Source organism: Symphodus melops (genome assembly GCF_947650265.1).
Source record: "Symphodus melops genome assembly, chromosome: 22".
In the NCBI taxonomy this organism is placed as follows: Eukaryota; Metazoa; Chordata; class Actinopteri; order Labriformes; family Labridae; genus Symphodus; species Symphodus melops.
This window is the reverse complement of record NC_136712.1, coordinates 39,745-66,095: the sequence shown is the minus strand read 5'-3', so window position 1 is coordinate 66,095 and position 26,351 is coordinate 39,745.

Genomic DNA, 26,351 nt, shown 5'->3' with positions numbered 1-26,351 from the left:
TTACCCTGCAACCCCATTGTCCATCGAGGTCCCATTTGTGACCGCGTTTCCACTTCCGAGGTCCGTTTTTGAACTCTCTGTGGGATTGGGTGAGCGTGTGTTTGTGTTGACCTCTATTTTGAGGTCCTGTGTGAGGTGGAGACCTCTATTTTGAGGTTATGTGTGAGGTGGAGGCCTCTATTTTGAGGACCTATGTGAGGTGGAGACCTCTATTTTGAGGTCATGTGTGAGGTGGAGACCTCTATTTTGAGGTTATGTGTGAGGTGGAGGCCTCTATTTTGAGGATCTATGTGAGGTGGAGACCTCTATTTTGAGGTTATGTGTGAGGTGGAGGCCTCTATTTTGAGGACCTATGTGAGGTAGGAGACCTCTATTTTGAGGTTATGTGTGAGGTGGAGGCCTCTATTTTGAGGACCTATGTGAGGTAGGAGACCTCTATTTTGAGGTTATGTGTGAGGTGGAGGCCTCTATTTTGAGGACCTATGTGAGGCGGAGACCTCTATTTTGAGGTTATGTGTGAGATGGAGACCTCTATTTTGAGGTTATGTATGAGGTGGAGGCCTCTATTTTGAGGACCTATGTGAGGTGGAGGCCTCTATTTTGAGGACCTATGTGAGGTGGAGACCTCTATTTTGAGGTTATGTGTGAGGTGGAGACCTCTATTTTGAGGTTATGTGTGAGGTGGAGGCCTCTATTTTGAGGACCTATGTGAGGTGGAGGCCTCTATTTTGAGGACCTATGTGAGGTGGAGACCTCTATTTTGAGGTTATGTGTGAGGTGGAGGCCTCTATTTTGAGGACCTATGTGAGGTGGAGGCCTCTATTTTGAGGACCTATGTGAGGTGGAGACCTCTATTTTGAGGTTATGTGTGAGGTGGAGACCTCTATTTTGAGGTTATGTGTGAGGTGGAGGCCTCTATTTTGAGGACCTGTGAGGTGGAGACCTCTATTTTGAGGTCATGTGTGAGGCGGAGACCTCTATTTTGAGGTTATGTGTGAGTTGGAGGCCTCTATTTTGAGGTCCTGTTCTATTATCGAGTCTGGTTGCAACGTTTCGGTACGGATTGGTACCTTCTTCAGGCAAGACTCGATTCATTATTTGTTTCGTGGAAGGAACGTGTGACTGTATATATATGTGTATTTTTGTTTTTAAGGGTATTCTCTGATTAAATATTTTTTTCGTGGAAGGAACGTGTGACTGTATATATGTATATTTGTTTTTTAGGGGTATTCTCTGATTTGGATTAAAGTTTCGTGTCAAATTGGAGTCCCAGTTTCGTGTGTCTGGTTTGGTCTGAGAGGGACTGAGCAGTGGCCTGTGTGAGCCGTATTTATATTCTCTGCTGCAGCAGTGGGGAGGAGCCAGGATCAAAGCCCCCAGCAGTCAGGCAGATTTTTTTCTGCTCCGTGTTCACGTCACGAAAGAGTGGCGGAGTCTGTGCAGGCCACAGGCCTACTTTTCGAATTTCGAGTGCTTTGTGCACTTGGTAAACCCTATGAATTGATAGAGAAATGTATTATTTATTTTTTGAGGTAAGTATTGGAGTTATGTAATTTATTTATGTGTGAGGTAAGTATATATGTTATTTATTAATGAGGTAAGTATGTGTTTATGTAAATTATTCGTGTGAGGTAAGTATGTGTGTGTATATATGTTTTTTTAAGGACTTGTTTATGTTTCAGGGTGCCAATTAATTGTATTGATTGAATGAGACCCAAGGGTTAAGTTTTAGGGTCAAAGGTCAGAGGAAGGTGTCCTTAAAAATTAATTTTGGTCCTAATAAAGTCCCCCCGGTTCGGTTTAGGCACTTTAAGGGACTAATTGAGGGGCCCGACGGTTAGGTTTAGGGCCAGAGGTTAGGGTTAGGGTTAGGTTTAGGGCCAGGTTTAGGCATTTTCAAGAGACCAGAGACTAATTGAGGGGCCAAAGGTTAGGTTTAGGGCCAGAGGTTAGGGTTAGGGTTAGGGTCAGGGCCAGGTTTAGGCATTTTCAAGAGACTAGAGACTAATTGGGGGGCCAAAGGTTAGGTTTAGGGCCAGAGGTTAGGGTTAGGGTTAGGGCCAGTTTTAGGCATTTTCAAGAGACCAGAGACTAATTCAGGAGCCAAAGGTTAGGTTTAGGGCCAGGGGTTCGGAGACGGTGTCCTTAATAGAGTCCACAAGGTTCGGTTTAGGCACGGATGAGAAACGAGACACGTAAGGTCCCCAGTGTGTGAGGGGCCGCAGGGGCCCAGGTGAGCAGGCACAGGCTTGTTAGGGGAAAGAATGGGCAAGAGGTTTGAACCACAAGGTGGCTCCCGCACTTGCAAATGCACGGTCCATGAACCCACCTAGGTTACCCTGCAACCCCATTGTCCATCGAGGTCCCATTTGTGACCGCGTTTCCACTTCCGAGGTCCGTTTTTGAACTCTCTGTGGGATTGGGTGAGCGTGTGTTTGTGTTGACCTCTATTTTGAGGTCCTGTGTGAGGTGGAGACCTCTATTTTGAGGTTATGTGTGAGGTGGAGGCCTCTATTTTGAGGACCTATGTGAGGTGGAGACCTCTATTTTGAGGTCATGTGTGAGGTGGAGACCTCTATTTTGAGGTTATGTGTGAGGTGGAGGCCTCTATTTTGAGGATCTATGTGAGGTGGAGACCTCTATTTTGAGGTTATGTGTGAGGTGGAGGCCTCTATTTTGAGGACCTATGTGAGGTAGGAGACCTCTATTTTGAGGTTATGTGTGAGGTGGAGGCCTCTATTTTGAGGACCTATGTGAGGTAGGAGACCTCTATTTTGAGGTTATGTGTGAGGTGGAGGCCTCTATTTTGAGGACCTATGTGAGGCGGAGACCTCTATTTTGAGGTTATGTGTGAGATGGAGACCTCTATTTTGAGGTTATGTATGAGGTGGAGGCCTCTATTTTGAGGACCTATGTGAGGTGGAGGCCTCTATTTTGAGGACCTATGTGAGGTGGAGACCTCTATTTTGAGGTTATGTGTGAGGTGGAGACCTCTATTTTGAGGTTATGTGTGAGGTGGAGGCCTCTATTTTGAGGACCTATGTGAGGTGGAGGCCTCTATTTTGAGGACCTATGTGAGGTGGAGACCTCTATTTTGAGGTTATGTGTGAGGTGGAGGCCTCTATTTTGAGGACCTATGTGAGGTGGAGGCCTCTATTTTGAGGACCTATGTGAGGTGGAGACCTCTATTTTGAGGTTATGTGTGAGGTGGAGACCTCTATTTTGAGGTTATGTGTGAGGTGGAGGCCTCTATTTTGAGGACCTGTGAGGTGGAGACCTCTATTTTGAGGTCATGTGTGAGGCGGAGACCTCTATTTTGAGGTTATGTGTGAGTTGGAGGCCTCTATTTTGAGGTCCTGTTCTATTATCGAGTCTGGTTGCAACGTTTCGGTACGGATTGGTACCTTCTTCAGGCAAGACTCGATTCATTATTTGTTTCGTGGAAGGAACGTGTGACTGTATATATATGTGTATTTTTGTTTTTAAGGGTATTCTCTGATTAAATATTTTTTTCGTGGAAGGAACGTGTGACTGTATATATGTATATTTGTTTTTTAGGGGTATTCTCTGATTTGGATTAAAGTTTCGTGTCAAATTGGAGTCCCAGTTTCGTGTGTCTGGTTTGGTCTGAGAGGGACTGAGCAGTGGCCTGTGTGAGCCGTATTTATATTCTCTGCTGCAGCAGTGGGGAGGAGCCAGGATCAAAGCCCCCAGCAGTCAGGCAGATTTTTTTCTGCTCCGTGTTCACGTCACGAAAGAGTGGCGGAGTCTGTGCAGGCCACAGGCCTACTTTTCGAATTTCGAGTGCTTTGTGCACTTGGTAAACCCTATGAATTGATAGAGAAATGTATTATTTATTTTTTGAGGTAAGTATTGGAGTTATGTAATTTATTTATGTGTGAGGTAAGTATATATGTTATTTATTAATGAGGTAAGTATGTGTTTATGTAAATTATTCGTGTGAGGTAAGTATGTGTGTGTATATATGTTTTTTTAAGGACTTGTTTATGTTTCAGGGTGCCAATTAATTGTATTGATTGAATGAGACCCAAGGGTTAAGTTTTAGGGTCAAAGGTCAGAGGAAGGTGTTAGGGTTAGGGTTAGGGTTAGGGTTAGGGTTAGGGTTAGGGTTAGGGTTAGGGTTAGGGTTAGGGGTTAGGGTTAGGGTTAGGGTTAGGGTTAGGGTTAGGGTTAGGGTTAGGGTTGGGGTTTGGGATCGGGTTAGGGTTAGGGTTAGGGGTTAGGGTTAGGGTTAGGGTTAGGGGTTAGGGTTAGGGTTAGGGATAGGGGAAGGGTTAAGGTTAGGGATAGGGGTTAGGGTTAGGGTTAGGGATAGGGGAAGGGTTAGGGTTAGGGTTAGGGGAAGGGTTAGGGTTAGGGATAGGGGAAGGGTTAGGGTTAGGGATAGGGGAAAGGTTAAGGTTAGGGTTAGGGGACCCGATCCAGTGCGCTGGCCATCACAGCCCCCCAGAGAGATCATGCCCTACCTCTCATTGAGGCCGTGGGGATGTCGCGTGCCCAGCCTCATGATCCAGAGGCGTTCGGACCTCCGCCTCTGAGCCACGCTCCATCTGGGGTCGGCCTCAAGGACAGAGACACGGACCGCGTCCCATCCGTGGAGGACATAGTGTCCCACCACCAGCCTCTGAGTCTCCTTCTTTCTCAAAATGTTGTGCCGATGCTGAGTGAACCTCACCAGGATTGTGTTTCCTGTCTCCCCAACATACTTTGCCCCACAGGTAGCACAGGTAATCAGGTAAACACAATTCCTGGTGAGAGGGCTTCCCCGCAGCTGGCAGCGAAAAATTGTGTTTGTCTTTGTATTTTGCAGCCATGTCTGGTGCTTGAAAAATTGTCTGTGACCTCTGGGTGCAGAGGTCAACAGAGATGGCAGTTTAGCCTTTACTAAATAGGATTGGAGATTCCTATTTTTTCGATAGGCTGCGATGATCCTCCTCTCCTGCAGCACCTGTGTGTCTGCCATAAAGGAGGTGAAATGACTCCTAACTACCCTCACAAGCTTCACGGTCGATGGTGAAAATGTAGTGACAAAGGGGAGGATTGGAGAGGTCTGTTCAGGCCTTTTCTCCAGAAAAGTCTTGAGACTTTTCCTTAAAAAGGAGCGAGGGTACCCTCTAGTGGCCAGAGCTGAGAACAGCGTTTTTGTGGCCTGTTTAAAATCCCCTTTGTCACTACAAATCCTATGAAACCTCAGGAGCTGAGATTTCACCAGCCCAGCAAAGGTGTGCTTGGGATGGTGGCTGGTTCTAAAGAGCAGAGCGTGAGTGTCTGTCTCCTTAAAAAATACCCTCACATCCAGCCTGCCTGTTTCACTGAACCCCGCTCCTTTGTAGGTGGTGGTGTCCAGGAAGTCGACCGAGGTGTAGCTGGTGGTGGATTTGAGTGTGATCGACCTGTTATGAGTGTTCAGAGTGTGCAAGAATATTTTGAAGTCCTCCTCTGAGTGGGACCAGACACCCCAGATATCATCCAAATACCTGAGGTAGTGGAGGGGCTTCTTTTGGCAGGAGGCCAGGGCTGACGTCTCCCACTCAGCCATGAAAATGTTGGCGTAAGCCGGGGCAAATTTCTTCCCCATGGCTGTGCCTTTGATTTGGAGGAAATAGTCCGAATTAAAAACAAAATCATTCCGGGTCAAATTAATTTCTAACAATTGAATTATTTCCTTATCTGGTCTCTTTTTGTCCTTAAATTTGTAAAACGTGTTTTTGACAGCCTGTATGCCCTCCTGTGTATCAATATTTGTGTACAGGCTGTCAATGTCAATAGTGAAAAGCATGGTGTCATGTGGGATGTGGAGGCTCCTAATAATTTCAACAAAATGGTATGTGTCTTTAATGTAACTGTCGTGTTTGATGGACAGGGGATTCAGGAAGAAATCGATGTACTCCGCCGTGTTGTAGGTGTCACTGCTGCAGTCCGACACAATAGGCCTGCCTGGAGGGATTTCGTGCGGCCTACTCCATTTCGCAGGATCCTTATGAATTTTGGGGAGCATATAAAACAGCCTGGGCCTGGGTTCAGGTGTGCCCATAAGGTAAGTCTTTTGTTTGAAATTTATGAATTTTTTAATGTACAGATTATCTATAATTTTTTCTATTAATTTAATTGTTTCCGGGTAAATTGGTTTCTCTAATTTAGAATAATATTTTGGATCGTTAAGCTGTCTATACCCCTCCCACAGATACTGTTCCCTGTCCATAATGACCACCACACTGCCCTTATCAGCCGGCTTGATCACAATATTTTTATTATTTTTCAGCTCCTCCAGAGCAGCCACCTCCTCAGGGCTGAGGTTTGGCTCATTGTGGCTGAGTCTGAAGTGCTGATCAAAATGAGTGACATCAGCTGTGATGAGGGCAGTGAGCTCTGGCGGTAGTGTGCCAGCAGGGGGCGTCCATGTGGAGGATGGGGTGAATTTAGGGGGCTCTGTTTGTTGTTAGGGTTAGGGTTAGGGTTAGGGTTAGGGTTAGGGTTAGGGTTAGGGTTAGGGTTAGGGTTAGGGTTAGGGGAAAGAATGGGCAAGAGGTTTGAACCACAAGGTGGCTCCCGCACTTGCAAATGCACGGTCCATGAACCCACCTAGGTTACCCTGCAACCCCATTGTCCATCGAGGTCCCATTTGTGACCGCGTTTCCACTTCCGAGGTCCGTTTTTGAACTCTCTGTGGGATTGGGTGAGCGTGTGTTTGTGTTGACCTCTATTTTGAGGTCCTGTGTGAGGTGGAGACCTCTATTTTGAGGTTATGTGTGAGGTGGAGGCCTCTATTTTGAGGACCTATGTGAGGTGGAGACCTCTATTTTGAGGTCATGTGTGAGGTGGAGACCTCTATTTTGAGGTTATGTGTGAGGTGGAGGCCTCTATTTTGAGGATCTATGTGAGGTGGAGACCTCTATTTTGAGGTTATGTGTGAGGTGGAGGCCTCTATTTTGAGGACCTATGTGAGGTAGGAGACCTCTATTTTGAGGTTATGTGTGAGGTGGAGGCCTCTATTTTGAGGACCTATGTGAGGTAGGAGACCTCTATTTTGAGGTTATGTGTGAGGTGGAGGCCTCTATTTTGAGGACCTATGTGAGGTAGGAGACCTCTATTTTGAGGTTATGTGTGAGGTGGAGGCCTCTATTTTGAGGACCTATGTGAGGCGGAGACCTCTATTTTGAGGTTATGTGTGAGATGGAGACCTCTATTTTGAGGTTATGTATGAGGTGGAGGCCTCTATTTTGAGGACCTATGTGAGGTGGAGGCCTCTATTTTGAGGACCTATGTGAGGTGGAGACCTCTATTTTGAGGTTATGTGTGAGGTGGAGACCTCTATTTTGAGGTTATGTGTGAGGTGGAGGCCTCTATTTTGAGGACCTGTGAGGTGGAGACCTCTATTTTGAGGTCATGTGTGAGGCGGAGACCTCTATTTTGAGGTTATGTGTGAGTTGGAGGCCTCTATTTTGAGGTCCTGTTCTATTATCGAGTCTGGTTGCAACGTTTCGGTACGGATTGGTACCTTCTTCAGGCAAGACTCGATTCATTATTTGTTTCGTGGAAGGAACGTGTGACTGTATATATATGTGTATTTTTGTTTTTAAGGGTATTCTCTGATTAAATATTTTTTTCGTGGAAGGAACGTGTGACTGTATATATGTATATTTGTTTTTTAGGGGTATTCACTGATTTGGATTAAAGTTTCGTGTCAAATTGGAGTCCCAGTTTCGTGTGTCTGGTTTGGTCTGAGAGGGACTGAGCAGTGGCCTGTGTGAGCCGTATTTATATTCTCTGCTGCAGCAGTGGGGAGGAGCCAGGATCAAAGCCCCCAGCAGTCAGGCAGATTTTTTTCTGCTCCGTGTTCACGTCACGAAAGAGTGGCGGAGTCTGTGCAGGCCACAGGCCTACTTTTCGAATTTCGAGTGCTTTGTGCACTTGGTAAACCCTGTGAATTGATAGAGAAATGTATTATTTATTTTTTGAGGTAAGTATTGGAGTTATGTAATTTATTTATGTGTGAGGTAAGTATATATGTTATTTATTAATGAGGTAAGTATGTGTTTATGTAAATTATTCGTGTGAGGTAAGTATGTGTGTGTATATATGTTTTTTTAAGGACTTGTTTATGTTTCAGGGTGCCAATTAATTGTATTGATTGAATGAGACCCAAGGGTTAAGTTTTAGGGTCAAAGGTCAGAGGAAGGTGTCCTTAAAAATTAATTTTGGTCCTAATAAAGTCCCCCCGGTTCGGTTTAGGCACTTTAAGGGACTAATTGAGGGGCCCGACGGTTAGGTTTAGGGCCAGAGGTTAGGGTTAGGGTTAGGTTTAGGGCCAGGTTTAGGCATTTTCAAGAGACCAGAGACTAATTGAGGGGCCAAAGGTTAGGTTTAGGGCCAGAGGTTAGGGTTAGGGTTAGGGTCAGGGCCAGGTTTAGGCATTTTCAAGAGACTAGAGACTAATTGGGGGGCCAAAGGTTAGGTTTAGGGCCAGAGGTTAGGGTTAGGGTTAGGGCCAGTTTTAGGCATTTTCAAGAGACCAGAGACTAATTCAGGAGCCAAAGGTTAGGTTTAGGGCCAGGGGTTCGGAGACGGTGTCCTTAATAGAGTCCACAAGGTTCGGTTTAGGCACGGATGAGAAACGAGACACGTAAGGTCCCCAGTGTGTGAGGGGCCGCAGGGGCCCAGGTGAGCAGGCACAGGCTTGTTAGGGGAAAGAATGGGCAAGAGGTTTGAACCACAAGGTGGCTCCCGCACTTGCAAATGCACGGTCCATGAACCCACCTAGGTTACCCTGCAACCCCATTGTCCATCGAGGTCCCATTTGTGACCGCGTTTCCACTTCCGAGGTCCGTTTTTGAACTCTCTGTGGGATTGGGTGAGCGTGTGTTTGTGTTGACCTCTATTTTGAGGTCCTGTGTGAGGTGGAGACCTCTATTTTGAGGTTATGTGTGAGGTGGAGGCCTCTATTTTGAGGACCTATGTGAGGTGGAGACCTCTATTTTGAGGTCATGTGTGAGGTGGAGACCTCTATTTTGAGGTTATGTGTGAGGTGGAGGCCTCTATTTTGAGGATCTATGTGAGGTGGAGACCTCTATTTTGAGGTTATGTGTGAGGTGGAGGCCTCTATTTTGAGGACCTATGTGAGGTAGGAGACCTCTATTTTGAGGTTATGTGTGAGGTGGAGGCCTCTATTTTGAGGACCTATGTGAGGTAGGAGACCTCTATTTTGAGGTTATGTGTGAGGTGGAGGCCTCTATTTTGAGGACCTATGTGAGGTAGGAGACCTCTATTTTGAGGTTATGTGTGAGGTGGAGGCCTCTATTTTGAGGACCTATGTGAGGCGGAGACCTCTATTTTGAGGTTATGTGTGAGATGGAGACCTCTATTTTGAGGTTATGTATGAGGTGGAGGCCTCTATTTTGAGGACCTATGTGAGGTGGAGGCCTCTATTTTGAGGACCTATGTGAGGTGGAGACCTCTATTTTGAGGTTATGTGTGAGGTGGAGACCTCTATTTTGAGGTTATGTGTGAGGTGGAGGCCTCTATTTTGAGGACCTGTGAGGTGGAGACCTCTATTTTGAGGTCATGTGTGAGGCGGAGACCTCTATTTTGAGGTTATGTGTGAGTTGGAGGCCTCTATTTTGAGGTCCTGTTCTATTATCGAGTCTGGTTGCAACGTTTCGGTACGGATTGGTACCTTCTTCAGGCAAGACTCGATTCATTATTTGTTTCGTGGAAGGAACGTGTGACTGTATATATATGTGTATTTTTGTTTTTAAGGGTATTCTCTGATTAAATATTTTTTTCGTGGAAGGAACGTGTGACTGTATATATGTATATTTGTTTTTTAGGGGTATTCACTGATTTGGATTAAAGTTTCGTGTCAAATTGGAGTCCCAGTTTCGTGTGTCTGGTTTGGTCTGAGAGGGACTGAGCAGTGGCCTGTGTGAGCCGTATTTATATTCTCTGCTGCAGCAGTGGGGAGGAGCCAGGATCAAAGCCCCCAGCAGTCAGGCAGATTTTTTTCTGCTCCGTGTTCACGTCACGAAAGAGTGGCGGAGTCTGTGCAGGCCACAGGCCTACTTTTCGAATTTCGAGTGCTTTGTGCACTTGGTAAACCCTGTGAATTGATAGAGAAATGTATTATTTATTTTTTGAGGTAAGTATTGGAGTTATGTAATTTATTTATGTGTGAGGTAAGTATATATGTTATTTATTAATGAGGTAAGTATGTGTTTATGTAAATTATTCGTGTGAGGTAAGTATGTGTGTGTATATATGTTTTTTTAAGGACTTGTTTATGTTTCAGGGTGCCAATTAATTGTATTGATTGAATGAGACCCAAGGGTTAAGTTTTAGGGTCAAAGGTCAGAGGAAGGTGTCCTTAAAAATTAATTTTGGTCCTAATAAAGTCCCCCCGGTTCGGTTTAGGCACTTTAAGGGACTAATTGAGGGGCCCGACGGTTAGGTTTAGGGCCAGAGGTTAGGGTTAGGGTTAGGTTTAGGGCCAGGTTTAGGCATTTTCAAGAGACCAGAGACTAATTGAGGGGCCAAAGGTTAGGTTTAGGGCCAGAGGTTAGGGTTAGGGTTAGGGTCAGGGCCAGGTTTAGGCATTTTCAAGAGACTAGAGACTAATTGGGGGGCCAAAGGTTAGGTTTAGGGCCAGAGGTTAGGGTTAGGGTTAGGGCCAGTTTTAGGCATTTTCAAGAGACCAGAGACTAATTCAGGAGCCAAAGGTTAGGTTTAGGGCCAGGGGTTCGGAGACGGTGTCCTTAATAGAGTCCACAAGGTTCGGTTTAGGCACGGATGAGAAACGAGACACGTAAGGTCCCCAGTGTGTGAGGGGCCGCAGGGGCCCAGGTGAGCAGGCACAGGCTTGTTAGGGGAAAGAATGGGCAAGAGGTTTGAACCACAAGGTGGCTCCCGCACTTGCAAATGCACGGTCCATGAACCCACCTAGGTTACCCTGCAACCCCATTGTCCATCGAGGTCCCATTTGTGACCGCGTTTCCACTTCCGAGGTCCGTTTTTGAACTCTCTGTGGGATTGGGTGAGCGTGTGTTTGTGTTGACCTCTATTTTGAGGTCCTGTGTGAGGTGGAGACCTCTATTTTGAGGTTATGTGTGAGGTGGAGGCCTCTATTTTGAGGACCTATGTGAGGTGGAGACCTCTATTTTGAGGTCATGTGTGAGGTGGAGACCTCTATTTTGAGGTTATGTGTGAGGTGGAGGCCTCTATTTTGAGGATCTATGTGAGGTGGAGACCTCTATTTTGAGGTTATGTGTGAGGTGGAGGCCTCTATTTTGAGGACCTATGTGAGGTAGGAGACCTCTATTTTGAGGTTATGTGTGAGGTGGAGGCCTCTATTTTGAGGACCTATGTGAGGTAGGAGACCTCTATTTTGAGGTTATGTGTGAGGTGGAGGCCTCTATTTTGAGGACCTATGTGAGGTAGGAGACCTCTATTTTGAGGTTATGTGTGAGGTGGAGGCCTCTATTTTGAGGACCTATGTGAGGCGGAGACCTCTATTTTGAGGTTATGTGTGAGATGGAGACCTCTATTTTGAGGTTATGTATGAGGTGGAGGCCTCTATTTTGAGGACCTATGTGAGGTGGAGGCCTCTATTTTGAGGACCTATGTGAGGTGGAGACCTCTATTTTGAGGTTATGTGTGAGGTGGAGACCTCTATTTTGAGGTTATGTGTGAGGTGGAGGCCTCTATTTTGAGGACCTGTGAGGTGGAGACCTCTATTTTGAGGTCATGTGTGAGGCGGAGACCTCTATTTTGAGGTTATGTGTGAGTTGGAGGCCTCTATTTTGAGGTCCTGTTCTATTATCGAGTCTGGTTGCAACGTTTCGGTACGGATTGGTACCTTCTTCAGGCAAGACTCGATTCATTATTTGTTTCGTGGAAGGAACGTGTGACTGTATATATATGTGTATTTTTGTTTTTAAGGGTATTCTCTGATTAAATATTTTTTTCGTGGAAGGAACGTGTGACTGTATATATGTATATTTGTTTTTTAGGGGTATTCACTGATTTGGATTAAAGTTTCGTGTCAAATTGGAGTCCCAGTTTCGTGTGTCTGGTTTGGTCTGAGAGGGACTGAGCAGTGGCCTGTGTGAGCCGTATTTATATTCTCTGCTGCAGCAGTGGGGAGGAGCCAGGATCAAAGCCCCCAGCAGTCAGGCAGATTTTTTTCTGCTCCGTGTTCACGTCACGAAAGAGTGGCGGAGTCTGTGCAGGCCACAGGCCTACTTTTCGAATTTCGAGTGCTTTGTGCACTTGGTAAACCCTGTGAATTGATAGAGAAATGTATTATTTATTTTTTGAGGTAAGTATTGGAGTTATGTAATTTATTTATGTGTGAGGTAAGTATATATGTTATTTATTAATGAGGTAAGTATGTGTTTATGTAAATTATTCGTGTGAGGTAAGTATGTGTGTGTATATATGTTTTTTTAAGGACTTGTTTATGTTTCAGGGTGCCAATTAATTGTATTGATTGAATGAGACCCAAGGGTTAAGTTTTAGGGTCAAAGGTCAGAGGAAGGTGTCCTTAAAAATTAATTTTGGTCCTAATAAAGTCCCCCCGGTTCGGTTTAGGCACTTTAAGGGACTAATTGAGGGGCCCGACGGTTAGGTTTAGGGCCAGAGGTTAGGGTTAGGGTTAGGTTTAGGGCCAGGTTTAGGCATTTTCAAGAGACCAGAGACTAATTGAGGGGCCAAAGGTTAGGTTTAGGGCCAGAGGTTAGGGTTAGGGTTAGGGTCAGGGCCAGGTTTAGGCATTTTCAAGAGACTAGAGACTAATTGGGGGGCCAAAGGTTAGGTTTAGGGCCAGAGGTTAGGGTTAGGGTTAGGGCCAGTTTTAGGCATTTTCAAGAGACCAGAGACTAATTCAGGAGCCAAAGGTTAGGTTTAGGGCCAGGGGTTCGGAGACGGTGTCCTTAATAGAGTCCACAAGGTTCGGTTTAGGCACGGATGAGAAACGAGACACGTAAGGTCCCCAGTGTGTGAGGGGCCGCAGGGGCCCAGGTGAGCAGGCACAGGCTTGTTAGGGGAAAGAATGGGCAAGAGGTTTGAACCACAAGGTGGCTCCCGCACTTGCAAATGCACGGTCCATGAACCCACCTAGGTTACCCTGCAACCCCATTGTCCATCGAGGTCCCATTTGTGACCGCGTTTCCACTTCCGAGGTCCGTTTTTGAACTCTCTGTGGGATTGGGTGAGCGTGTGTTTGTGTTGACCTCTATTTTGAGGTCCTGTGTGAGGTGGAGACCTCTATTTTGAGGTTATGTGTGAGGTGGAGGCCTCTATTTTGAGGACCTATGTGAGGTGGAGACCTCTATTTTGAGGTCATGTGTGAGGTGGAGACCTCTATTTTGAGGTTATGTGTGAGGTGGAGGCCTCTATTTTGAGGATCTATGTGAGGTGGAGACCTCTATTTTGAGGTTATGTGTGAGGTGGAGGCCTCTATTTTGAGGACCTATGTGAGGTAGGAGACCTCTATTTTGAGGTTATGTGTGAGGTGGAGGCCTCTATTTTGAGGACCTATGTGAGGTAGGAGACCTCTATTTTGAGGTTATGTGTGAGGTGGAGGCCTCTATTTTGAGGACCTATGTGAGGTAGGAGACCTCTATTTTGAGGTTATGTGTGAGGTGGAGGCCTCTATTTTGAGGACCTATGTGAGGCGGAGACCTCTATTTTGAGGTTATGTGTGAGATGGAGACCTCTATTTTGAGGTTATGTATGAGGTGGAGGCCTCTATTTTGAGGACCTATGTGAGGTGGAGGCCTCTATTTTGAGGACCTATGTGAGGTGGAGACCTCTATTTTGAGGTTATGTGTGAGGTGGAGGCCTCTATTTTGAGGACCTGTGAGGTGGAGACCTCTATTTTGAGGTCATGTGTGAGGCGGAGACCTCTATTTTGAGGTTATGTGTGAGTTGGAGGCCTCTATTTTGAGGTCCTGTTCTATTATCGAGTCTGGTTGCAACGTTTCGGTACGGATTGGTACCTTCTTCAGGCAAGACTCGATTCATTATTTGTTTCGTGGAAGGAACGTGTGACTGTATATATATGTGTATTTTTGTTTTTAAGGGTATTCTCTGATTAAATATTTTTTTCGTGGAAGGAACGTGTGACTGTATATATGTATATTTGTTTTTTAGGGGTATTCACTGATTTGGATTAAAGTTTCGTGTCAAATTGGAGTCCCAGTTTCGTGTGTCTGGTTTGGTCTGAGAGGGACTGAGCAGTGGCCTGTGTGAGCCGTATTTATATTCTCTGCTGCAGCAGTGGGGAGGAGCCAGGATCAAAGCCCCCAGCAGTCAGGCAGATTTTTTTCTGCTCCGTGTTCACGTCACGAAAGAGTGGCGGAGTCTGTGCAGGCCACAGGCCTACTTTTCGAATTTCGAGTGCTTTGTGCACTTGGTAAACCCTGTGAATTGATAGAGAAATGTATTATTTATTTTTTGAGGTAAGTATTGGAGTTATGTAATTTATTTATGTGTGAGGTAAGTATATATGTTATTTATTAATGAGGTAAGTATGTGTTTATGTAAATTATTCGTGTGAGGTAAGTATGTGTGTGTATATATGTTTTTTTAAGGACTTGTTTATGTTTCAGGGTGCCAATTAATTGTATTGATTGAATGAGACCCAAGGGTTAAGTTTTAGGGTCAAAGGTCAGAGGAAGGTGTCCTTAAAAATTAATTTTGGTCCTAATAAAGTCCCCCCGGTTCGGTTTAGGCACTTTAAGGGACTAATTGAGGGGCCCGACGGTTAGGTTTAGGGCCAGAGGTTAGGGTTAGGGTTAGGTTTAGGGCCAGGTTTAGGCATTTTCAAGAGACCAGAGACTAATTGAGGGGCCAAAGGTTAGGTTTAGGGCCAGAGGTTAGGGTTAGGGTTAGGGTCAGGGCCAGGTTTAGGCATTTTCAAGAGACTAGAGACTAATTGGGGGGCCAAAGGTTAGGTTTAGGGCCAGAGGTTAGGGTTAGGGTTAGGGCCAGTTTTAGGCATTTTCAAGAGACCAGAGACTAATTCAGGAGCCAAAGGTTAGGTTTAGGGCCAGGGGTTCGGAGACGGTGTCCTTAATAGAGTCCACAAGGTTCGGTTTAGGCACGGATGAGAAACGAGACACGTAAGGTCCCCAGTGTGTGAGGGGCCGCAGGGGCCCAGGTGAGCAGGCACAGGCTTGTTAGGGGAAAGAATGGGCAAGAGGTTTGAACCACAAGGTGGCTCCCGCACTTGCAAATGCACGGTCCATGAACCCACCTAGGTTACCCTGCAACCCCATTGTCCATCGAGGTCCCATTTGTGACCGCGTTTCCACTTCCGAGGTCCGTTTTTGAACTCTCTGTGGGATTGGGTGAGCGTGTGTTTGTGTTGACCTCTATTTTGAGGTCCTGTGTGAGGTGGAGACCTCTATTTTGAGGTTATGTGTGAGGTGGAGGCCTCTATTTTGAGGACCTATGTGAGGTGGAGACCTCTATTTTGAGGTCATGTGTGAGGTGGAGACCTCTATTTTGAGGTTATGTGTGAGGTGGAGGCCTCTATTTTGAGGATCTATGTGAGGTGGAGACCTCTATTTTGAGGTTATGTGTGAGGTGGAGGCCTCTATTTTGAGGACCTATGTGAGGTAGGAGACCTCTATTTTGAGGTTATGTGTGAGGTGGAGGCCTCTATTTTGAGGACCTATGTGAGGTAGGAGACCTCTATTTTGAGGTTATGTGTGAGGTGGAGGCCTCTATTTTGAGGACCTATGTGAGGTAGGAGACCTCTATTTTGAGGTTATGTGTGAGGTGGAGGCCTCTATTTTGAGGACCTATGTGAGGCGGAGACCTCTATTTTGAGGTTATGTGTGAGATGGAGACCTCTATTTTGAGGTTATGTATGAGGTGGAGGCCTCTATTTTGAGGACCTATGTGAGGTGGAGGCCTCTATTTTGAGGACCTATGTGAGGTGGAGACCTCTATTTTGAGGTTATGTGTGAGGTGGAGACCTCTATTTTGAGGTTATGTGTGAGGTGGAGGCCTCTATTTTGAGGACCTGTGAGGTGGAGACCTCTATTTTGAGGTCATGTGTGAGGCGGAGACCTCTATTTTGAGGTTATGTGTGAGTTGGAGGCCTCTATTTTGAGGTCCTGTTCTATTATCGAGTCTGGTTGCAACGTTTCGGTACGGATTGGTACCTTCTTCAGGCAAGACTCGATTCATTATTTGTTTCGTGGAAGGAACGTGTGACTGTATATATATGTGTATTTTTGTTTTTAAGGGTATTCTCTGATTAAATATTTTTTTCGTGGAAGGAACGTGTGACTGTATATATGTATATTTGTTTTTTAGGGGTATTCACTGATTTGGATTAAAGTTTCGTGTCAAATTGGAGTCCCAGTTTCGTGTGTCTGGTTTGGTCTGAGAGGGACTGAGCAGTGGCCTGTGTGAGCCGTATTTATATTCTCTGCTGCAGCAGTGGGGAGGAGCCAGGATCAAAGCCCCCAGCAGTCAGGCAGATTTTTTTCTGCTCCGTGTTCACGTCACGAAAGAGTGGCGGAGTCTGTGCAGGCCACAGGCCTACTTTTCGAATTTCGAGTGCTTTGTGCACTTGGTAAACCCTGTGAATTGATAGAGAAATGTATTATTTATTTTTTGAGGTAAGTATTGGAGTTATGTAATTTATTTATGTGTGAGGTAAGTATATATGTTATTTATTAATGAGGTAAGTATGTGTTTATGTAAATTATTCGTGTGAGGTAAGTATGTGTGTGTATATATGTTTTTTTAAGGACTTGTTTATGTTTCAGGGTGCCAATTAATTGTATTGATTGAATGAGACCCAAGGGTTAAGTTTTAGGGTCAAAGGTCAGAGGAAGGTGTCCTTAAAAATTAATTTTGGTCCTAATAAAGTCCCCCCGGTTCGGTTTAGGCACTTTAAGGGACTAATTGAGGGGCCCGACGGTTAGGTTTAGGGCCAGAGGTTAGGGTTAGGGTTAGGTTTAGGGCCAGGTTTAGGCATTTTCAAGAGACCAGAGACTAATTGAGGGGCCAAAGGTTAGGTTTAGGGCCAGAGGTTAGGGTTAGGGTTAGGGTCAGGGCCAGGTTTAGGCATTTTCAAGAGACTAGAGACTAATTGGGGGGCCAAAGGTTAGGTTTAGGGCCAGAGGTTAGGGTTAGGGTTAGGGCCAGTTTTAGGCATTTTCAAGAGACCAGAGACTAATTCAGGAGCCAAAGGTTAGGTTTAGGGCCAGGGGTTCGGAGACGGTGTCCTTAATAGAGTCCACAAGGTTCGGTTTAGGCACGGATGAGAAACGAGACACGTAAGGTCCCCAGTGTGTGAGGGGCCGCAGGGGCCCAGGTGAGCAGGCACAGGCTTGTTAGGGGAAAGAATGGGCAAGAGGTTTGAACCACAAGGTGGCTCCCGCACTTGCAAATGCACGGTCCATGAACCCACCTAGGTTACCCTGCAACCCCATTGTCCATCGAGGTCCCATTTGTGACCGCGTTTCCACTTCCGAGGTCCGTTTTTGAACTCTCTGTGGGATTGGGTGAGCGTGTGTTTGTGTTGACCTCTATTTTGAGGTCCTGTGTGAGGTGGAGACCTCTATTTTGAGGTTATGTGTGAGGTGGAGGCCTCTATTTTGAGGACCTATGTGAGGTGGAGACCTCTATTTTGAGGTCATGTGTGAGGTGGAGACCTCTATTTTGAGGTTATGTGTGAGGTGGAGGCCTCTATTTTGAGGATCTATGTGAGGTGGAGACCTCTATTTTGAGGTTATGTGTGAGGTGGAGGCCTCTATTTTGAGGACCTATGTGAGGTAGGAGACCTCTATTTTGAGGTTATGTGTGAGGTGGAGGCCTCTATTTTGAGGACCTATGTGAGGTAGGAGACCTCTATTTTGAGGTTATGTGTGAGGTGGAGGCCTCTATTTTGAGGACCTATGTGAGGTAGGAGACCTCTATTTTGAGGTTATGTGTGAGGTGGAGGCCTCTATTTTGAGGACCTATGTGAGGCGGAGACCTCTATTTTGAGGTTATGTGTGAGATGGAGACCTCTATTTTGAGGTTATGTATGAGGTGGAGGCCTCTATTTTGAGGACCTATGTGAGGTGGAGGCCTCTATTTTGAGGACCTATGTGAGGTGGAGACCTCTATTTTGAGGTTATGTGTGAGGTGGAGACCTCTATTTTGAGGTTATGTGTGAGGTGGAGGCCTCTATTTTGAGGACCTGTGAGGTGGAGACCTCTATTTTGAGGTCATGTGTGAGGCGGAGACCTCTATTTTGAGGTTATGTGTGAGTTGGAGGCCTCTATTTTGAGGTCCTGTTCTATTATCGAGTCTGGTTGCAACGTTTCGGTACGGATTGGTACCTTCTTCAGGCAAGACTCGATTCATTATTTGTTTCGTGGAAGGAACGTGTGACTGTATATATATGTGTATTTTTGTTTTTAAGGGTATTCTCTGATTAAATATTTTTTTCGTGGAAGGAACGTGTGACTGTATATATGTATATTTGTTTTTTAGGGGTATTCACTGATTTGGATTAAAGTTTCGTGTCAAATTGGAGTCCCAGTTTCGTGTGTCTGGTTTGGTCTGAGAGGGACTGAGCAGTGGCCTGTGTGAGCCGTATTTATATTCTCTGCTGCAGCAGTGGGGAGGAGCCAGGATCAAAGCCCCCAGCAGTCAGGCAGATTTTTTTCTGCTCTGTGTTCACGTCACGAAAGAGTGGCGGAGTCTGTGCAGGCCACAGGCCTACTTTTCGAATTTCGAGTGCTTTGTGCACTTGGTAAACCCTGTGAATTGATAGAGAAATGTATTATTTATTTTTTGAGGTAAGTATTGGAGTTATGTAATTTATTTATGTGTGAGGTAAGTATATATGTTATTTATTAATGAGGTAAGTATGTGTTTATGTAAATTATTCGTGTGAGGTAAGTATGTGTGTGTATATATGTTTTTTTAAGGACTTGTTTATGTTTCAGGGTGCCAATTAATTGTATTGATTGAATGAGACCCAAGGGTTAAGTTTTAGGGTCAAAGGTCAGAGGAAGGTGTCCTTAAAAATTAATTTTGGTCCTAATAAAGTCCCCCCGGTTCGGTTTAGGCACTTTAAGGGACTAATTGAGGGGCCCGACGGTTAGGTTTAGGGCCAGAGGTTAGGGTTAGGGTTAGGTTTAGGGCCAGGTTTAGGCATTTTCAAGAGACCAGAGACTAATTGAGGGGCCAAAGGTTAGGTTTAGGGCCAGAGGTTAGGGTTAGGGTTAGGGTCAGGGCCAGGTTTAGGCATTTTCAAGAGACTAGAGACTAATTGGGGGGCCAAAGGTTAGGTTTAGGGCCAGAGGTTAGGGTTAGGGTTAGGGCCAGTTTTAGGCATTTTCAAGAGACCAGAGACTAATTCAGGAGCCAAAGGTTAGGTTTAGGGCCAGGGGTTCGGAGACGGTGTCCTTAATAGAGTCCACAAGGTTCGGTTTAGGCACGGATGAGAAACGAGACACGTAAGGTCCCCAGTGTGTGAGGGGCCGCAGGGGCCCAGGTGAGCAGGCACAGGCTTGTTAGGGGAAAGAATGGGCAAGAGGTTTGAACCACAAGGTGGCTCCCGCACTTGCAAATGCACGGTCCATGAACCCACCTAGGTTACCCTGCAACCCCATTGTCCATCGAGGTCCCATTTGTGACCGCGTTTCCACTTCCGAGGTCCGTTTTTGAACTCTCTGTGGGATTGGGTGAGCGTGTGTTTGTGTTGACCTCTATTTTGAGGTCCTGTGTGAGGTGGAGACCTCTATTTTGAGGTTATGTGTGAGGTGGAGGCCTCTATTTTGAGGACCTATGTGAGGTGGAGACCTCTATTTTGAGGTCATGTGTGAGGTGGAGACCTCTATTTTGAGGTTATGTGTGAGGTGGAGGCCTCTATTTTGAGGATCTATGTGAGGTGGAGACCTCTATTTTGAGGTTATGTGTGAGGTGGAGGCCTCTATTTTGAGGACCTATGTGAGGTAGGAGACCTCTATTTTGAGGTTATGTGTGAGGTGGAGGCCTCTATTTTGAGGACCTATGTGAGGTAGGAGACCTCTATTTTGAGGTTATGTGTGAGGTGGAGGCCTCTATTTTGAGGACCTATGTGAGGTAGGAGACCTCTATTTTGAGGTTATGTGTGAGGTGGAGGCCTCTATTTTGAGGACCTATGTGAGGCGGAGACCTCTATTTTGAGGTTATGTGTGAGATGGAGACCTCTATTTTGAGGTTATGTATGAGGTGGAGGCCTCTATTTTGAGGACCTATGTGAGGTGGAGGCCTCTATTTTGAGGACCTATGTGAGGTGGAGACCTCTATTTTGAGGTTATGTGTGAGGTGGAGACCTCTATTTTGAGGTTATGTGTGAGGTGGAGGCCTCTATTTTGAGGACCTGTGAGGTGGAGACCTCTATTTTGAGGTCATGTGTGAGGCGGAGACCTCTATTTTGAGGTTATGTGTGAGTTGGAGGCCTCTATTTTGAGGTCCTGTTCTATTATCGAGTCTGGTTGCAACGTTTCGGTACGGATTGGTACCTTCTTCAGGCAAGACTCGATTCATTATTTGTTTCGTGGAAGGAACGTGTGACTGTATATATATGTGTATTTTTGTTTTTAAGGGTATTCTCTGATTAAATATTTTTTTCGTGGAAGGAACGTGTGACTGTATATATGTATATTTGTTTTTTAGGGGTATTCACTGATTTGGATTAAAGTTTCGTGTCAAATTGGAGTCCCAGTTTCGTGTGTCTGGTTTGGTCTGAGAGGGACTGAGCAGTGGCCTGTGTGAGCCGTATTTATATTCTCTGCTGCAGCAGTGGGGAGGAGCCAGGATCAAAGCCCCCAGCAGTCAGGCAGATTTTTTTCTGCTCCGTGTTCACGTCACGAAAGAGTGGCGGAGTCTGTGCAGGCCACAGGCCTACTTTTCGAATTTCGAGTGCTTTGTGCACTTGGTAAACCCTGTGAATTGATAGAGAAATGTATTATTTATTTTTTGAGGTAAGTATTGGAGTTATGTAATTTATTTATGTGTGAGGTAAGTATATATGTTATTTATTAATGAGGTAAGTATGTGTTTATGTAAATTATTCGTGTGAGGTAAGTATGTGTGTGTATATATGTTTTTTTAAGGACTTGTTTATGTTTCAGGGTGCCAATTAATTGTATTGATTGAATGAGACCCAAGGGTTAAGTTTTAGGGTCAAAGGTCAGAGGAAGGTGTCCTTAAAAATTAATTTTGGTCCTAATAAAGTCCCCCCGGTTCGGTTTAGGCACTTTAAGGGACTAATTGAGGGGCCCGACGGTTAGGTTTAGGGCCAGAGGTTAGGGTTAGGGTTAGGTTTAGGGCCAGGTTTAGGCATTTTCAAGAGACCAGAGACTAATTGAGGGGCCAAAGGTTAGGTTTAGGGCCAGAGGTTAGGGTTAGGGTTAGGGTCAGGGCCAGGTTTAGGCATTTTCAAGAGACTAGAGACTAATTGGGGGGCCAAAGGTTAGGTTTAGGGCCAGAGGTTAGGGTTAGGGTTAGGGCCAGTTTTAGGCATTTTCAAGAGACCAGAGACTAATTCAGGAGCCAAAGGTTAGGTTTAGGGCCAGGGGTTCGGAGACGGTGTCCTTAATAGAGTCCACAAGGTTCGGTTTAGGCACGGATGAGAAACGAGACACGTAAGGTCCCCAGTGTGTGAGGGGCCGCAGGGGCCCAGGTGAGCAGGCACAGGCTTGTTAGGGGAAAGAATGGGCAAGAGGTTTGAACCACAAGGTGGCTCCCGCACTTGCAAATGCACGGTCCATGAACCCACCTAGGTTACCCTGCAACCCCATTGTCCATCGAGGTCCCATTTGTGACCGCGTTTCCACTTCCGAGGTCCGTTTTTGAACTCTCTGTGGGATTGGGTGAGCGTGTGTTTGTGTTGACCTCTATTTTGAGGTCCTGTGTGAGGTGGAGACCTCTATTTTGAGGTTATGTGTGAGGTGGAGGCCTCTATTTTGAGGACCTATGTGAGGTGGAGACCTCTATTTTGAGGTCATGTGTGAGGTGGAGACCTCTATTTTGAGGTTATGTGTGAGGTGGAGGCCTCTATTTTGAGGATCTATGTGAGGTGGAGACCTCTATTTTGAGGTTATGTGTGAGGTGGAGGCCTCTATTTTGAGGACCTATGTGAGGTAGGAGACCTCTATTTTGAGGTTATGTGTGAGGTGGAGGCCTCTATTTTGAGGACCTATGTGAGGTAGGAGACCTCTATTTTGAGGTTATGTGTGAGGTGGAGGCCTCTATTTTGAGGACCTATGTGAGGTAGGAGACCTCTATTTTGAGGTTATGTGTGAGGTGGAGGCCTCTATTTTGAGGACCTATGTGAGGCGGAGACCTCTATTTTGAGGTTATGTGTGAGATGGAGACCTCTATTTTGAGGTTATGTATGAGGTGGAGGCCTCTATTTTGAGGACCTATGTGAGGTGGAGGCCTCTATTTTGAGGACCTATGTGAGGTGGAGACCTCTATTTTGAGGTTATGTGTGAGGTGGAGACCTCTATTTTGAGGTTATGTGTGAGGTGGAGGCCTCTATTTTGAGGACCTGTGAGGTGGAGACCTCTATTTTGAGGTCATGTGTGAGGCGGAGACCTCTATTTTGAGGTTATGTGTGAGTTGGAGGCCTCTATTTTGAGGTCCTGTTCTATTATCGAGTCTGGTTGCAACGTTTCGGTACGGATTGGTACCTTCTTCAGGCAAGACTCGATTCATTATTTGTTTCGTGGAAGGAACGTGTGACTGTATATATATGTGTATTTTTGTTTTTAAGGGTATTCTCTGATTAAATATTTTTTTCGTGGAAGGAACGTGTGACTGTATATATGTATATTTGTTTTTTAGGGGTATTCACTGATTTGGATTAAAGTTTCGTGTCAAATTGGAGTCCCAGTTTCGTGTGTCTGGTTTGGTCTGAGAGGGACTGAGCAGTGGCCTGTGTGAGCCGTATTTATATTCTCTGCTGCAGCAGTGGGGAGGAGCCAGGATCAAAGCCCCCAGCAGTCAGGCAGATTTTTTTCTGCTCCGTGTTCACGTCACGAAAGAGTGGCGGAGTCTGTGCAGGCCACAGGCCTACTTTTCGAATTTCGAGTGCTTTGTGCACTTGGTAAACCCTGTGAATTGATAGAGAAATGTATTATTTATTTTTTGAGGTAAGTATTGGAGTTATGTAATTTATTTATGTGTGAGGTAAGTATATATGTTATTTATTAATGAGGTAAGTATGTGTTTATGTAAATTATTCGTGTGAGGTAAGTATGTGTGTGTATATATGTTTTTTTAAGGACTTGTTTATGTTTCAGGGTGCCAATTAATTGTATTGATTGAATGAGACCCAAGGGTTAAGTTTTAGGGTCAAAGGTCAGAGGAAGGTGTCCTTAAAAATTAATTTTGGTCCTAATAAAGTCCCCCCGGTTCGGTTTAGGCACTTTAAGGGACTAATTGAGGGGCCCGACGGTTAGGTTTAGGGCCAGAGGTTAGGGTTAGGGTTAGGTTTAGGGCCAGGTTTAGGCATTTTCAAGAGACCAGAGACTAATTGAGGGGCCAAAGGTTAGGTTTAGGGCCAGAGGTTAGGGTTAGGGTTAGGGTCAGGGCCAGGTTTAGGCATTTTCAAGAGACTAGAGACTAATTGGGGGGCCAAAGGTTAGGTTTAGGGCCAGAGGTTAGGGTTAGGGTTAGGGCCAGTTTTAGGCATTTTCAAGAGACCAGAGACTAATTCAGGAGCCAAAGGTTAGGTTTAGGGCCAGGGGTTCGGAGACGGTGTCCTTAATAGAGTCCACAAGGTTCGGTTTAGGCACGGATGAGAAACGAGACACGTAAGGTCCCCAGTGTGTGAGGGGCCGCAGGGGCCCAGGTGAGCAGGCACAGGCTTGTTAGGGGAAAGAATGGGCAAGAGGTTTGAACCACAAGGTGGCTCCCGCACTTGCAAATGCACGGTCCATGAACCCACCTAGGTTACCCTGCAACCCCATTGTCCATCGAGGTCCCATTTGTGACCGCGTTTCCACTTCCGAGGTCCGTTTTTGAACTCTCTGTGGGATTGGGTGAGCGTGTGTTTGTGTTGACCTCTATTTTGAGGTCCTGTGTGAGGTGGAGACCTCTATTTTGAGGTTATGTGTGAGGTGGAGGCCTCTATTTTGAGGACCTATGTGAGGTGGAGACCTCTATTTTGAGGTCATGTGTGAGGTGGAGACCTCTATTTTGAGGTTATGTGTGAGGTGGAGGCCTCTATTTTGAGGATCTATGTGAGGTGGAGACCTCTATTTTGAGGTTATGTGTGAGGTGGAGGCCTCTATTTTGAGGACCTATGTGAGGTAGGAGACCTCTATTTTGAGGTTATGTGTGAGGTGGAGGCCTCTATTTTGAGGACCTATGTGAGGTAGGAGACCTCTATTTTGAGGTTATGTGTGAGGTGGAGGCCTCTATTTTGAGGACCTATGTGAGGTAGGAGACCTCTATTTTGAGGTTATGTGTGAGGTGGAGGCCTCTATTTTGAGGACCTATGTGAGGCGGAGACCTCTATTTTGAGGTTATGTGTGAGATGGAGACCTCTATTTTGAGGTTATGTATGAGGTGGAGGCCTCTATTTTGAGGACCTATGTGAGGTGGAGGCCTCTATTTTGAGGACCTATGTGAGGTGGAGACCTCTATTTTGAGGTTATGTGTGAGGTGGAGACCTCTATTTTGAGGTTATGTGTGAGGTGGAGGCCTCTATTTTGAGGACCTGTGAGGTGGAGACCTCTATTTTGAGGTCATGTGTGAGGCGGAGACCTCTATTTTGAGGTTATGTGTGAGTTGGAGGCCTCTATTTTGAGGTCCTGTTCTATTATCGAGTCTGGTTGCAACGTTTCGGTACGGATTGGTACCTTCTTCAGGCAAGACTCGATTCATTATTTGTTTCGTGGAAGGAACGTGTGACTGTATATATATGTGTATTTTTGTTTTTAAGGGTATTCTCTGATTAAATATTTTTTTCGTGGAAGGAACGTGTGACTGTATATATGTATATTTGTTTTTTAGGGGTATTCACTGATTTGGATTAAAGTTTCGTGTCAAATTGGAGTCCCAGTTTCGTGTGTCTGGTTTGGTCTGAGAGGGACTGAGCAGTGGCCTGTGTGAGCCGTATTTATATTCTCTGCTGCAGCAGTGGGGAGGAGCCAGGATCAAAGCCCCCAGCAGTCAGGCAGATTTTTTTCTGCTCCGTGTTCACGTCACGAAAGAGTGGCGGAGTCTGTGCAGGCCACAGGCCTACTTTTCGAATTTCGAGTGCTTTGTGCACTTGGTAAACCCTGTGAATTGATAGAGAAATGTATTATTTATTTTTTGAGGTAAGTATTGGAGTTATGTAATTTATTTATGTGTGAGGTAAGTATATATGTTATTTATTAATGAGGTAAGTATGTGTTTATGTAAATTATTCGTGTGAGGTAAGTATGTGTGTGTATATATGTTTTTTTAAGGACTTGTTTATGTTTCAGGGTGCCAATTAATTGTATTGATTGAATGAGACCCAAGGGTTAAGTTTTAGGGTCAAAGGTCAGAGGAAGGTGTCCTTAAAAATTAATTTTGGTCCTAATAAAGTCCCCCCGGTTCGGTTTAGGCACTTTAAGGGACTAATTGAGGGGCCCGACGGTTAGGTTTAGGGCCAGAGGTTAGGGTTAGGGTTAGGTTTAGGGCCAGGTTTAGGCATTTTCAAGAGACCAGAGACTAATTGAGGGGCCAAAGGTTAGGTTTAGGGCCAGAGGTTAGGGTTAGGGTTAGGGTCAGGGCCAGGTTTAGGCATTTTCAAGAGACTAGAGACTAATTGGGGGGCCAAAGGTTAGGTTTAGGGCCAGAGGTTAGGGTTAGGGTTAGGGCCAGTTTTAGGCATTTTCAAGAGACCAGAGACTAATTCAGGAGCCAAAGGTTAGGTTTAGGGCCAGGGGTTCGGAGACGGTGTCCTTAATAGAGTCCACAAGGTTCGGTTTAGGCACGGATGAGAAACGAGACACGTAAGGTCCCCAGTGTGTGAGGGGCCGCAGGGGCCCAGGTGAGCAGGCACAGGCTTGTTAGGGGAAAGAATGGGCAAGAGGTTTGAACCACAAGGTGGCTCCCGCACTTGCAAATGCACGGTCCATGAACCCACCTAGGTTACCCTGCAACCCCATTGTCCATCGAGGTCCCATTTGTGACCGCGTTTCCACTTCCGAGGTCCGTTTTTGAACTCTCTGTGGGATTGGGTGAGCGTGTGTTTGTGTTGACCTCTATTTTGAGGTCCTGTGTGAGGTGGAGACCTCTATTTTGAGGTTATGTGTGAGGTGGAGGCCTCTATTTTGAGGACCTATGTGAGG